The sequence below is a fragment of the Desmodus rotundus genome, chromosome 8, assembly GCF_022682495.2.
Source record: "Desmodus rotundus isolate HL8 chromosome 8, HLdesRot8A.1, whole genome shotgun sequence".
Classification (NCBI taxonomy): domain Eukaryota; kingdom Metazoa; phylum Chordata; class Mammalia; order Chiroptera; family Phyllostomidae; genus Desmodus; species Desmodus rotundus.
In genome coordinates, this window is record NC_071394.1 from 96,049,907 (window position 1) to 96,065,110 (window position 15,204).

The following is a 15,204-nucleotide window of genomic DNA, read 5'->3' on the forward strand; positions in this document are numbered from 1 at the left end:
CAGCGTTTACTTACTTGGCTAACTTCTTTATTCACTTAGGAGAATGTCATTCTCTATTATCTGCAAACCCAACATTAATACTGTGAAATGACAAATCCAATTACATTTTCATCTCTGTGCATATGAATTTTTCTTAATGCATACTTAGCATAATAGTTTTTATACTGAGTCATATCATAGTTGTTACTGTTTTAAAAAGATTCTTTGGGCTAAAAATGACTTTTGAAAAATTCTCCTTTGCCATCTATGAAGTAATTTTTTCCCTTGGTAGTTTTCACTATTAAAAAAAAAAAAATAGAACTGAGGCCATTCTTGTCTTGATTGAACCACAGATGCAGACAGAAACATTGGGGTGGGGGTAGAATAAGTTTAACTGAGTAATAATGCTCTTGCTCACATGTATAAAAATAATATTTAGACTTTTTATAAGGCCTGAGATGGGGAAGAATACAGTTCTCTGCTTCTGTGGCAGAGAAGGCTGAATCATCTACACACATATCATTCTCACCCTGTTTGATTTGAGCTTGGCATGTAGCCAGGTGAACAGTTCTATCTCACTGGAAAGTTGTTGAAGAATCTGGAGGGAGGGGCATGGTGAGCAGTTACTTTCATTCCAACTTCTGTTGATTACCTTGCAGGGCTTTCTAAAATGGTAGTATGTGCCACTGGGATTTCAATAAACCCTATTGGAAGGTACATGAGGTTTTGTTTGTTTGTTTGTTTTTAATTTCTAAAAAGGGATTTAGAACCAACTAGAGTTTTGTGGAATTAGGGAAAAGTACCATTTTGAAACCAATATTCTTGAAAGTTTCTCATAATACATTGAGTTAGTTTGTTGTTGTTAGCCTTTCACCTAAATATTTTCGGGGGGAAGTTAGGGTATTTTTTGGTAATTTCCTATTTTGATATAATTTTAAGTTTCAAGAATAGTACAAGGAATTCCTGTATACCCTTTACCCAGATTCAGCAGTTGTTTATATTTTGCCCCATTTGTGCCTAGAAGCTACTTTCCCTCCCTGCTCTTCCACTCCCCTTTCTGTTTCTCTTAAAACTTTGAGATGAAGTTGGAGACATTGTAGTCTTTTATAACTAAATACTTCAGTGTATTTCCTAAGAATAAGAACAAGGATGTTCTCTTAACCTAAACACAATACAATGACCAAATTCAGGAAATTTAATGTTTATACAACACTGTTACCTCATCCACAGTCTATATTTCAAATGTTGGTATTTGTACCAGTAGTGCACTTTATAGGGTGGGTTTTTTTTTTCCCCTTCCAGACCAGGATCCAATTCAACATCAAATTATTGCATTTAATTGTCATGTCTCTTTTGCTTCCCTCAGTCTAGAAACGTTCCTTAGCCTCTCTTTGTCTTTATTAACTTAACATTCTGATATTTTGCCAGTTATTTTTGTAGAATTTGCCTTGATTTGGATTTGCCTACTGTTTCCTTATGATCAGGTTCAAGTTCTGAATTTTTGTTAGGAATACCAGAGAAGTGATGGCGCATCCTTCTGTCAGGAGGCACATGATGTACTTTAACCCCTTTAGTGATTAACATCACTATCCTCCTTTCTATATTTGTAACTGACTTCCCCAACAGTGAGAAGCCTGGATCCCATTACCCTGGATATATTTATTCACTTGCTCAAGTCTAGATTACACAGAAAGTAGCTTCAAAATTGCTAGCCCATACTACTGCAGAAAGTAAACCTACTAACTAGAGTTTAATTGTGCATGGTTCTTTTTTTCCTCAGGTAAAATTTGTACACAGTGAAATAGATGATTCTTAAGAGAATCCTATAAGTTTTGACAAATGTATCAACACCCATGTAATGTACATTTCAACCAAGACATAGAACATTTTCATTACTCCAGAAGGTCCCCTTGTTCCCCTTCCAGCCAGTCCTGGGGGAGGGAGGCAGTGTGTTGATTTTTGTGACCATTTTCTATCCCTATAAGGAGAAAGCCAGGCACCTTCTAGTGTTTTATGTTACGATGGCCTTGTTTCTGGAACCCAGAAGTTGACTAGAAACTTTTCTCAGATATGCAGTCAAGAGCGGGGCTCTGCGTAAAGAGACTGCATGCAGGGTATTCTTGCCCCTGTTGCATAGTTCTATCACACACAACTTTTATGACGTTGCAGGAATGGCCTATTATGAAGAAGCATGCCCCAAACCTGGTTTGCATTCAATCTGGGACCTGTCTGCTTCACAGATGTAGTAGGATGTGCCCAGAAACCTAATCTTGAGATTTTGATTAACGATTGGCAACCCTAACGAGAGACTCACTGTGGTGTGTGCTATGCAGTGGGCTCTTCTGTTTGTTGATGGCTTATGATTAAACTTCTCAAAGTGTCTTATTAACTTTTTGTGTGCATCTGTGTTTGCGTCTTGAGGACTGGTAGAGAGGGTGGTGTAGGAATCGTAGATGTTAGCTGGTATCATCATTTGGTAAATTATACTTTATTTTTGCCTTTGTCCTAGCCAGCCTATCCATTTATCTTTTGATATTATATAATCCTACCTTTTTTCTGTCATAATTTCTTTGTAAATTAAAAAGCACAAAATGTCAGTATTAAACTTGGCTATTTAAACTTTAAGATTGTCCCAAAGCAACCTATTGCCTAAGAGTTTTGCAAATGTACTATTTTGAAGCTAGAAAGGCAAATCATAGATTTGCAAGGAAAAGCTTAAATCTTCCTGTTTGTCCATTAGCAGGCGTTCATTTATTCTACTGACATTTGAGTCCCTGCTGGGTGCCAAAGATACAAAGATGGTTAAAATAGTCACTGCCCCTAAGGAACACTATCTAGAGGGTGAGACAGGCATATAAACCAGTGATGATTTCCCTTATATTGCCATATGCTCCACAGTCAAGGTACCTCCTCTTGTTTTGGTGTCCTAGTACTAATTTATAAGTGGAAAAGACCAGTGAAGGCCTTGCAGAGAGTAATATCTGAGTCGATATTCAAGGGTGAGTAGGAATTTCTAGAAACACATGGGAAAGAGGACAAGAGGAAGGCATTCTAGGCTGGGGGAATTGCATGAATAATAACCAGAGGCAAGAAAACATGGCACATGTATGAAGTTGTTCAGTATAGCGGTTGTGACAGCCTGAGACACCTAATTCCCTATAAATTGTCCTCTTGTCTTTGTGAGTGCCACTTCAACTTCAGCTATTCTTGATTTGGAAGCTGGTGTACTTTGTCTAACACTTGAGACTGCTGTTTTGAATTTTATAATTCCACATAAAACTCCTTACCTTAGGGGGTTTCCTAGCCTTCGGAACCCAGCAGCTGCAGCAGGGTGGTGTGGAGGCCAGGAAGCTGGTCCGGGGATTTCCAGGGTCCTGGCTCTCCTCCCTCACTGGCCGGCCCAGTGGCCACGAGCAAGGTGCTCCCCCCTCTCTCCGCCTCCATTTCTTCTTTCGTTAAATGAGTCAGTTGGATGAGATAAGCTCTGGCTCTTTATTGACGCTCAAAGTTACTAGCCTTTATATTTTCTTAATTTCATTTTGTTTGTTATTCCATAGCAGTCCATTTTAATGATTAAAATAGCAGAAAATATATTTAAGGATAAAAAAGGATATTAAGGATAATCACATTCCAACCAGCCAGATCACCATTAACTGTTAATCTCTACCCTTTTGGACTTAGAAAAAAATCTATGTGGATATAGGTACATGTGGATCATTTTTCTCTCTGAACATTCCTATTGTAAGTTTGACATTAGCTTTAGCGAGAGGGATTTATGGTGCTGCATCAAGGATACTCCCTGCTCCGCTGATATGATAGGGTTTTAAATCTCAGTCGTTTACAAGGACTGGCCAGAGCCCAATCGGAAGAGCTCTCCAAAGCCTGTGCCAGGAATTTTTGCATAAAACTTCTCAGTGGCAAATATTACTCAAAACTAGACTGCAGACAGGTTTTCCTTCTCCTTTCCAAAAGGGACATAAATCTCTGATTTGGAAAATGATGAGTAACCTCCAGGTTCCCTTTCCCTATCTCCTTTACCCAGTGAGGCCTCCAGTCTTCTGTTTCAATGTGTGATGGATTCCATATGTACGGTCGTATGGTGTAAACTGTATCCCACATCTTATCCTTAGCAACTAGTGTTTCTCCAATCTCCAGAACTGCTTGTTTCCCAAAAGGAGATGGAATATCTAGCCAGAGCCAGTGTGGAGTATTTAGTTACAAGCTCTAACCTCAGAGCTCTTGGCTCTTCACCTCCTTGAAAAACCTTGGACATTTCTCCCTTTGCTTCAATTTCCTCATCCATAGAGTGGGGAAAATATTTTCTGTTTCCCAGGGAAATTGCAATGGCTGACGTGTCTCCTGTTCCCTGTGACCAAGTACCAAGGCCTTTGCCCACTCTTGGGACTGATGTTGACATCAGAAATTAGAAGAAAACAAAGACCCCTGTGATCACATTTCGTCTCCTGGGGTCTTTGGAACCCTTTCTGGGCTGTTTGTTCACAAACAGGTACGGTGCAAGTCCTGATTGAAGGTCAAGGCGCCCTGGGTTTGAAAGGCAGCAGAAAACTTACATCAAAACTCATGACAACTACTGCCAAAACCTTTTCCATGATTCCAGAGAACTCAGCCTTGCTTATTACTTCTGACCTGTGGTCTTCTGAGACCAACCAATCAGTAGTTAAAGCTTGTGCTGCTTACACTGCTCCCTATCACCTGTGGTCACAAAGACACACCAGCTTGCCTAAACACCTTTTTCTCACGGGATCCTTTTCACCATCCAGACCAGAAAGATTAGGACTGTGTGCTCTTCCATGGTTCTACTGGCTGCCAGGCCCAAGCGTAGTCTTCAGATTATTGAAAATATGGGTTCCTTTTAGTTTGGAATTATTCTCATTCACTTTAAACCTTCCCCCCACACCCATCCCTTGACATAGGGGTTCTTAACACTTTTGAGTCACGAGCCTTGTTTAGGCTGATGGAAGCAGTAGACCCTGCTCTGCTGAAATATGCAAAGCCAGACAGTTTTGCAGACAATTTCAGTAGCTGCATGAAGTCCCTGAAACATGCCTGTGGGTCCTAGTGGAGCACCCTTGTTCTGTGAGTTTTTCTTCGGTGCCATTTCCACGCTCTCCTGGATGAGACACGGGAGAAGCGTTGCAGCCAGCCCCACCGCCACCGTGACCTCTCCTGTATGGCTTTGGAATGTCACCAGCTCTCTAGGAGGACTCGTTTTTCTCAGTTATAGTAAAGGCAGGTGCAGGAGCTGATCTACCACTAGATTTTGTTTTATGATTCTGAGGTTGTTGTAGAATTTCTTGATCAGCTATTTCACTTTTTTAAGCCCAACTGCATCCCACGGAGGAACAGGGAAAGAGACTGACTTTGCTCAGAGTTCTAAGAGTTACTTCTCCCTCCTCTGGCAGTGCATTGATTTGCCTCCTGATGGGCAAAGAGCTCCAACTATCATGCGTTCATGCTCCTCTTTTCCTTTTTATTTACATAATACATTCATCTTCTTCCCTTCTCTCTCTACCATTAATACCTTTTGGAAAGTGGGGGGAAAGGAACATGGCAGTAACTGCTAGATTTTTGAAATAAGGGAGCCATCAGCTTGAATTGAGAAACTTTTCATAGATGTCCATGCTTATATATACATGGGTTGTATCCAATATATGACTATTTACGTTGAATGCTTAAAACACCAAAATACATATTTATAAGAGTTTATTTTAATCACTATTGTCATAGCAGCCCAGTTCAACAAACATTGGAGCTCCTATTTTATGATATGTTTTTGGATGTTACAAGGGTGAACAGGGCAGCCTCTGACATTTTTGATGATAACCTCCTGCACAAGATAATAAAGTTATATTGCATGATTATACAATTCAAACATATCAAATTATTTAAACATCTTCACTCAAGAAAAGTTCCTAGCTTAGAAGAGGTACTAATTCCTTGCAAGTGGTAGGAACTGATTAAGTATGTTTGAATGGTGAGAAAAAAGAATGAATGATTTGGGAGATAAATAAATGAACAACTGGAGGGGAAAAAAGGAAGATAGCTTGCACCCTCCAGGAACTCACAGTCTGGTAGGTCGCTAAGACTCAGTAAGCAGAGCACTCTTTGCTTAATAGTATGGAGGTATAATTTATCATTAAGCCATAAATGGTAGCTGTTATTGAATGCTAAATTTCAGTGTTCTGAGTATTTATTCAGCTGAGCTTCTTTCCAGCTCTTACTATCTCAGTTGCTTTAGTTGATGCTTTTGATGATTTGTTATTGTGTTGGAAGATCATTTCCAGAGTATACTAAAACAGGGAGCCTTTGGGGTTCATCAAGGATGATTTAGCATTTTACGAAAGGACACATTTTGGCAATGAGTTCTTTGAAAGGTTTTGCTTGCTCTCCTGCAGGACTTTTTAAGTGTCTCACCATGTTATTTTTTTTCTAAAGGGCCTTTCTATGTCATGTCCAGGTATTTCTAAAAGTACTCGTAACAGTCTTTTTTTGCTGGAGAATATGTGAAAGAACTGTTTGAGAACATCCTATTCCTGAAGTTACTGTCCTTCTAACTTGTTTATATAACATTTTATGTGATGATAGTGATAAATTCTAGAATGCCTGGCCTTCCCTAGTTTTTAGAAAGTCTTTTGTCATAAAAGTTTTGTTCAAGTTTTTTTTCTTAATGAGAAGACTACATGTTTCGTCTTGAATTTAATGTCTTGAATTTATAGCCATCTGACTAAAATTGGAAAATACCTCTTCTGTAGCCTAAAATGGCTGGAAGTATGCTAAATATGAACAGTTGTAGGGGAACAGATACAGCAAGTTTTGCAAATTAGAGGAACCATCTCGACCCTATGTGAGCGTGTGCTTAACAGGCCTTGAGGAATGCAGCATCACTGGGATAACTGCCCATTCTTCCGTGAGCACTGCTTCCAAGGGTATGCTGAGTAGGCACAAGGCCTGTAGTCGGAACTTACCTGTCATCATCATTCTAAATGGTTTAGGTGGCTTTGTAGTGGACTCTGGATTCACTGGGCCATTTTGATATTTTTAAGATCTTTATCAACACTCCAACTTGGGAAAGAAATCCATGCAAAAATATATTTGTGTTATTTGTAAAGGCAGGAGAGCAAATTTGGGTTTCTCCCAGTTCTCAGTTGTACTTCACATTTGTCTTTCCTTTTATGTTGTCAACTCTTTCATGAAGGACCTTGAAGGGAGATGGTAACCAAAGTGAGGATCGAGGCAAGTAGCAGTTATGAATCGATGCATTAATACCTCTCTCGTATCCCAGGTGTGGAACATGAGCACAGTGTTGCTGTTTCTTAAAGAAGCAAGCCTGACTAAAAACCACCCTAGGACTGCTACTGCGTGCCTATCCAGATCTTCTGTTGGTTCCATTTGACCTGACAGACTCGACTCCAATCACAGTGCAAGCAGATTCTAAAAAATAAATGAATGCAAAATGACTTACGAGTAGAATAACGTACGTAAGAAAGAAAACAAAACACACCACGTCACTTGGCTATACTAGAGGAGTAAGAGTTACTTCACATCTGCTGTTCTTTGCCTAATCACTCACTGCTTCCTGTTACTGAGAATATTCCAATAGGCACTTACACCTGAAAAATGAGACCTACACCGCCCTCTTACTCTCCCTGCACAGGGACCGCAAGTCCCAAGAAATGGGCCCTTTCGCAGTGTTCCCTGGGGGAGGCGCTGTGTGTGTTTCAGTTCTGCTGTGCTGAAAACAGTCGACAGTTCTTCTTGGGAAATTGCTTCAGATCTCACAATATTTTCCTCCTAATAACCTCAACAGTGGTGAATTCTTGACCTGTGAGGGTGAGTTCGATTTTTTGGAAAAAGCCTAAAGTAATTTGAAGCTATGTGTCATGAATAAAGGGAAAGAGCAAGAAAAAAATTAAAATTTTATAAAGAACTGCAAGAGCTTAAGATAGCTCGTGAGTCTGAATAAGTGAGAGCGGCAGTTCGAGGGAACTGCAAGCACACTAACCTTCTCACTCAGAGCTGGCAGAGAGAGAACGCCCTTTGGATATGGTCCTTGCCGTAGACGTGAGCACTGGCTTCGAGAGAATGGTGTCTGCTAACTGTGTGACCCGGAACAGGAATCTCAGACTTTCTGAGATTCAGTTTCCTTTGGTGGAAAATAGGTAACCTACCATTTTAGTGGGGATGAAGATTAAAGGAGAGCTGCTATGCTGAGTGTCATGTAGAAGGCACACCGTAGATCTTTCTGATTGCTCCTTTGTACGAGCAGAGGTCAGATGCCATTCCCATTGCCTTTCATAATGCTCTGTAATTTGCAGTGATAAAGCCTTTAAACCTTTAGAAGCTGACAAAAAGGGAGGGGAACAAAAAACGATAAGCAATTCTTTTAAAAGGGCATGGTCTCAATAGGTGAGCAAATATTAATTTGCAGGTTATTAGATTCTTTGTCTTTTTCTTTACTTTTCCCTTTTCTTTTCAAGTAGGCTCTTCACGTAGGGGTTTCATTATTATCCAAGATGAAGTTGAGGTTTAATGTTCCTAGTAGTGTGCACTGGGGGAGGGGGTGAATCCTCTCATTTCCTGAAGTATCTGTGACTCAAGTCAGACCCTCAACTTGAGAGATGAGCTGACATAAACTTTGGGAATGACCGCTTGGCTGTGTTCCCTCTGAATTCTGAAGTCCTCTGTGCTCTTAGAGGCAGGGACATAAGAGGCCCAGGATGGCAGTTCTGTGATAGCACCAGGCCTGCTGCCTGTCACTGCAGTGGCTCTTGTCCCTGTCCCAACCTGCTTCTCAGAAGCCATTCCAGCCTTGCTTTTTCTTGCTGTTGCTATAAATGGGTTGGAGGCCAGTGGAACAGGAGCAGGAAGCACCAGCTGCCTTGGCTTAATCCGTCCAAGTGCTGCAGCATTTCTCTCTTCCTTTAGCATCATGTTATGGATGTTTTCATTGTCCCACTCAAACCTCCGGAGAAGCCGCTGACAAAAGGGCTTCCCAGTCTGTCGGGTGGGGAGATCTACAGGCTCAGAGAAATGACCTGAAGGTCCAGGATTTCCAACTCCCAGTTCAATTATCTACCCTATCAAACATCTCTCAGACAGTGATGTAACAGGATTAGTTCACACTTCAGAATTTCAACGTAGTCTTTGGTGGGGAGAGGGGGGAAAGATTCCACTTTAGATTTTTAGCAGTTTTGAAAACTGATTGGTTAAGCTCCTTAGTGAACCATTTGGTAACTTTCTTTGTAGGACTTTTTTTTTTTTTAAGGGTAATCCTGACACCTAGAAGAATGTGTTTCTTTTTCTTTTCTTTTCTTTAAGATTTTATTTATTTTTAGAGGGAGAGGAAGGGAGGGAAAAAAAGAGGCAGAGAAACATCAGTGTGTGGTTGCCTCTCACGTGCCCCCTACTGGGGACCTGGCCTACGACCCAGGCATGTGCCCTGACTGGGAATCAAACCAGCAACCCTTTGGTTTGAGAATGTATTTCTTATAGTAACGTCTTTAGACTGTGTCACCAGGAAAATCACGTGGGCTAGAGCAACTTCTTGGTGCCTCCGATACATAGGCAGGGGTGGGAGATAAGTGTTTCATATTTTTTCTTTAAGATATTGTTTTTGACAAACAGCTCACTTTCCCATTTTGGTTAATTTTCAGCTCAAATACACTTGTTAAAACATTTGGAGGATAGGGACATGCAGCTGCTAAGAATCCAAGAAACTGCTGCTTTGAAAATGCAAATATCTCTGTTTTGCATTTACTTGAGGCGGTAGGATAGTTTGCCTCCCATCTATGTATTCCTTTGAATACAGATACTCTTTAAATGGCATTATTTTGAGTTGAGTACAAAGTCCAGCTGGTTTTGGGGAAATCACTGGGTCAAAATAATTGAGTATCATTGCATTCCAGGGGCCAAGAAACAGAATGATGGTATTTTTGGCAGACTCCCAGATGCAGCAAAACCCACACCCCAAGGCTGTCTCCATAGTTTCCTGTGGTTTTCTCACTAAAGAGAAATAGCCTTTCTGTTGCAGGGTCCAGGATGACTAGTTTGTACCTCATCAGCATGATATTGCTGCTTTGAGGTTATGTCCCAGTAGGCTTCATTTGGGAAATTTGATGCACCACAATTGTTGCAAACCGAATTGAGCCAGCTTCATTGCTTCCAGTCGCGCAGATATTTTTGGGAGAAATCGGTAGCTTCTGATGATTACAGGCTATCGTGGTACCAAGTGGTCTGTCACAAATCAAGTCTCAGACCAAATTTTGCCACACAGGTGAACGTTTTTTAGCAAGCAGTCAAGTTAGTCATTCAACCTGCTCTTATAGACTGAGGAAAGCTCCAACCCTCATCCTTCCCGTGTGCCTCTCACATCAAAGGTTCAGCAGAGACAGATGCAGACATATTCTTGTTACATGATATGTCATCTGACCTTTCAGTTGGATCAGGTGATGAAATCCTCTGGTAAGTCTCCAGCCCCAGGACCAGAGCCTCAGGCCTAGAGTGCCACTCCAAAGAGTGTCTGCCCGGTTTCCCAGATTCTTACAGCCCACATGTATATACAAGGTTAGAGGTCCCTGTGCAACATTTCCAGCCAACCCATACATCTTGAACACTATTACTTTCATCAGAAAAATTATTTCTCTGCTTCTTTGTATTCATTAGGGAATCCCCTAGTACAAATTTAGATATCTGTGGTTGATACACTCTGATTCTGGAGGCTGGGCTTCTAATTAGTCTTTCAAATGTGAATATATCACACCTGGGGTGTGCATTCCTGAGTAGCGTACTTCAAATACCAATTAGCTACTCCTAGGAGGTAAAGGGGGAGTGTGTGGAGCATCTCGTGTGTCTGCACACTATCATGCTGAAGTATTTTAAAATAAATTATGGATGCTGTAACAACAGGTATCCCTTTCTTTGACCTTGGAACATTGTGTCTTCTGTAATGTTGCCACCCACTGCTGAATGACCTCAAGTGTCAGCTGCCCACTGGCCTGTCACGATGAATTAGCCAGAGTCATGGATGAATGGTTCACCTATAGGGCAGAGAAAGGAGGGAAGAGAATTATAATTCTTGTTAGTTTGTAGGCTTTGTAAAGCTCTTTTGTGTTCTTTCACCTGAACTTCTGATATGTATGGAAGTAGTATCTCTCCCACCAAATTTTTCAAGTTAATCTTTGTCTGGATTCATAGAGTGAGTAAATTATAGGAACTGTGACTTGAACCCTTGCCCTTATAGTTCCTCTGCACTGTAAGGATAAGTTGCCATCAAGCAGAGTGATCATGATTCTTTAAAGCATGCCGTAGCACTTTTTCACCTGGGAGCAGGTGTTGGCACGGTAAAGCCGCATACTAAGGATATAATACATAAGAGAATGCTAGGAGATTAGTACTTTAACTAGTGGTGAGCCACATGACTCAACCAGCTCTCTTACTGATATCAACCAAAGGGACTAGATAAGTTATTTTTCAACAGTCTTCTTAAACATAAAAGAACTAATAAATTACGGGGAATTACTGAGTCGAGATTTGGGAAAGAATGTGGACACGGAGGAGTGAGCACAGTAGCACTGGCGCCACTTTTGTCTTACGGGTGTTTGCTGATGAGGACAAGAAAGTTAAGAGCCTGAGGTCACCTCTGGTGTCCTTTCAAGTTTAAAAATTGTAGTTAGGGTGTCGTAAGGCCTGGAAAACCAGGTAAACCATTTCCCACTTTGAGTTGGGAATTCCCTGAAGAGCTGCTCCTAGGAGTAAGGTAACTGGAAGTAAATCAACTTTCGCATTGGCTGCAGCTCAGTTCCACATTGTGTGAGTGGCCCAGAAACCTTAAAGCTTACTTGTTGATGATACTATTTTGCTAATGCCTATAGGTGCCAGTTAAAAGCAATGAAAGCTTCTTAGAGGAAGGTATCATGATTCTAGTCCTCAGATCACTTCTGCAAATAATTTTTTAATTACAGTATCATAAAAAAAGATAAAAAGCAAAGAAAAACGTAAATATGTGGGTAACTCTAAGTGAACATTGACTGTGTAAGACAGTACAACATTGGGTTTTTTTAAATGTAGAAAGATTTACAATATGGGACAAAAGTAACATAAGTTGGGAGGTGGTAAATGGAAGTAGTCTATTCGAAGGTTCACATTGTCTTGGGAGAGGGTAAAGGTGTTAACACTTACCTATGATAGTCAAGGGTATGTGTTGTAAATAATAGACTTAAGATTAAACAGATAGAGAAAATGTGTAACTTCTAACTAATGATGGGGAAAATCTAATGAGAAAACAATTTTAAGGAAGAAAAAAGGAACATAGAATGAGTAAAACAGATATGGAACACAAAGGGTGGTGGTAGACGTAAACCCACCGACATCAGTAATTACATTAAACATAAGTTGACTAAAGGTTGTAGCCGAAAGACAAAGATTATCAGACTAGATTTTTAAAAATTATGTTTATTATGCAAGCAATATATCTTAAGTATATGGATACAGAGTAATTAAACATAAAAACATGTGGAGCTTCTGGGCTAACAAACACATGGAGATTCAGGGAGAGTGGCGCCCCTTCCCCATACCTTGCCTCGTGCATCTCTTCCATCTGGCTGTTTCTGGGCTATATCCTATTACAATAAACTGGTAATTTAGATTAGCAAGTTGGGATCCGGTAACGATTTTTAGATGTTCTTCCAAAGACATAGAATTGTTTTAGACAGAACACAGTATACTAAAAATTGAGCAACAAACAAATTCAGCAGTTATCAACTGTATCACAGTGTCTGTGAAACACATGAATTAATCAGAAAGCTGTATGATTCCGCTTTTGAGAACCAAGTCACTGTGGCCCAGGTTTGAGGACCGATGGTATGCAAATGAGTCAATTTCATAGTTCCCATTTTGACTGTCAGGTTTACGCTGATAAAATTTATAATATTTCAATGAAACATCCACAAGAAATGAACACACACAGCATATCATTTGATTCACTTTTTTCTGCAGTGAAGAATTTTTAGAAAGTGTTTCTAAGTTCAGGGAGAGGTATCAAGACTTGGACAAAAGCAATCCAATATTATTGAGAATTGTGAATGATCAACTGATGTTTCTGAATGAGCTTTTATTAATCACTTAGGATTATCACACAGGCCTCTCTATAGGCATGTCATGTATGCTCCAAGCAGCCGCAACAATGTTCCAAGGAATCTCTAATGCTCTGTTTGATATCAGAAGCAAGGCACATCCTTCCAAGGCCTGGGGAGAAGTGAAAGGCAGATTTTTCTTGCAGCCTTCACAGTGCAGGCTGCAGCAAGGATTCTGAGAGAAGTAGCTTAAGAGGGTTCTTTAGAGAGCCCATATTGAATTGTTATGATATATCATTCAGAAAGAATCATGATGGGTGAACTGATAAAAATAAAGTTGTGTGTATATATTTAAAAGAGAAAAGAAAAAGATGTAAAAATGTATATAGTGTAAAATGTGTACAGTGTAATACTAATCACAAGACAGCTGGTGTAGCCATGTTAATATCAGACAAAATAGACTTTAAGACAAAAAGCATTACTATGTATTACTGTTAACTTTCTTCCCCCCTCAGTTGAGGATTTATTTATTTATTTATTCAAGTGAACTCTTTTGTTTGTTTGTTTTTTAATTTTGTTGTTATTCAATTACTTTTGTGTGCCTTTTCTCCCCATCCCTCCACCCCACCCCAACCCCCCTCCCTCCCCCACCTCCACCTTCCCCCTTGATTTTGTGCATGTGTCCTTTATAGTAGTTCCTGTAATCCCCTCTCCCCACTGTCCCCTCCCCACTCCCCCCTGGCTATTGTTAGATTGTTCTTAACTTCAATGTCTCTGGTTATATTTTGTTTGCTTTTTTCTTCTGTTGATTATATTCCAGTTAAAGGTTATTATTTTTTATTTATTATGCTATTATAGTTTTCCCAATTTTCCCCCTTTATCTCCCCTCCGCCCTTCCCCTAACCCTCCAGCATTCCCCCCACCACCCCACCCACCTTAGTTCATGTCCATGGGTTGTACATATAAGTTATTTGAGTCCTCTGTTTCCTATACCATTTTTCTCTCTCCTCATCTATTTTATGCCTACTAATTATGCTTCTTCTCCCCCACCCCCGTTCCTCCCTTCCCCCTCCCCACTGATAACCCTCCATGTGATGTCCATTTCTCTGATTCTGTTCCTGTCCTAGTTGTTTGCTTAGTTTTTCTTTTTGTTGTTGTTCTTTTCTTTTAGGTTCATTTGTTAATTGTTGTGAGTTTGTTGTCATTTTACTGTTCATATTTTTGATCTTCTTTTTCTTAGATAAGTCCCTTTAGCATTTCATATAATAAGGGCTTGATGATGATCTCCTTTAACTTGACCTTTTCTGGGAAGCACTTTATCTGCCCTTCCATTCTAAATGAAAGATTTGCTGGATACAGTAATCTTGGATGTAGGTCTTTGCCTTTCATGGCTTCAAATACTTCTTTCCAGCCCCTTCTTGCCTGCAAGGCTTCTTCTGAGAAATTAGCTGCTAGTCTTAGGGGAACTCCTTTGTAGGTAACTCTCCTTTTCTCTTGCTTCTTTTAGGATTCTGTCTTTATCTTTAATCTTGGGTAACTTAATGATGATGTGCCTTGGTGTGTTCCTCTTTGGGTCCAACTTCTTTGGGACTCTCTGAGCTTCCTGGACTTCCTTTGCCAGATTGAGAAAGTTTTCCTTCATTATTTGTTCAAACAAGTTTTCAATTTCTTGCTGCTGTTCTTCTCCTTCTGGCACCCCTGTAATTCCGATATTGGAACATTTCAGGTTGTCCCAGAGGTTTGTAAGACTTACTTCACTTTTTTGAATTCTTGTTCCTTTCATTCTGTTCTGGTTGTTTATTTTTTTCCTTTTGTTCCAAATCATTGCTTTGAGTCCTGGTTTCCTTCCTGTCACTGTTGGTTCCCTGAATACTTTGCTTTATTTCATTTTGGGTATCTTTCACTTGTTTTTTCATTTTTCGACCAAGCTCAATCAGATCTGTGAGCATTTTGATTACCAGGGCTTTAAATTTTCCATCTGATAGGTTGGCTATCTCCTCATTGCTTAGTTCTCTTCCTGAGGTTTTGCTCTGTTCTTTCATTTGGGCCATATTTCTTCATCTTGGTGCAGCTGATAACTTGTAAGGGGGCAGAGCCTTAGGTATGCATCCAGGCAGGGCAACCCTCCTTGCTG

At 40.2% G+C, this 15,204-nt stretch overlaps 1 protein-coding gene and 1 pseudogene across 3 annotated transcripts in view; both read left to right on the forward strand.

Moving 5' to 3' along the window:
* The window catches only part of ATG7 (autophagy related 7), a 269,209-nt gene that overhangs the window by 115,216 nt on the left and 138,789 nt on the right, over positions 1-15,204 (forward strand). The window lies entirely within an intron of this gene.
* On the forward strand, positions 5,043-13,323 carry LOC112301042 (putative N-acetylated-alpha-linked acidic dipeptidase pseudogene; annotated as a pseudogene).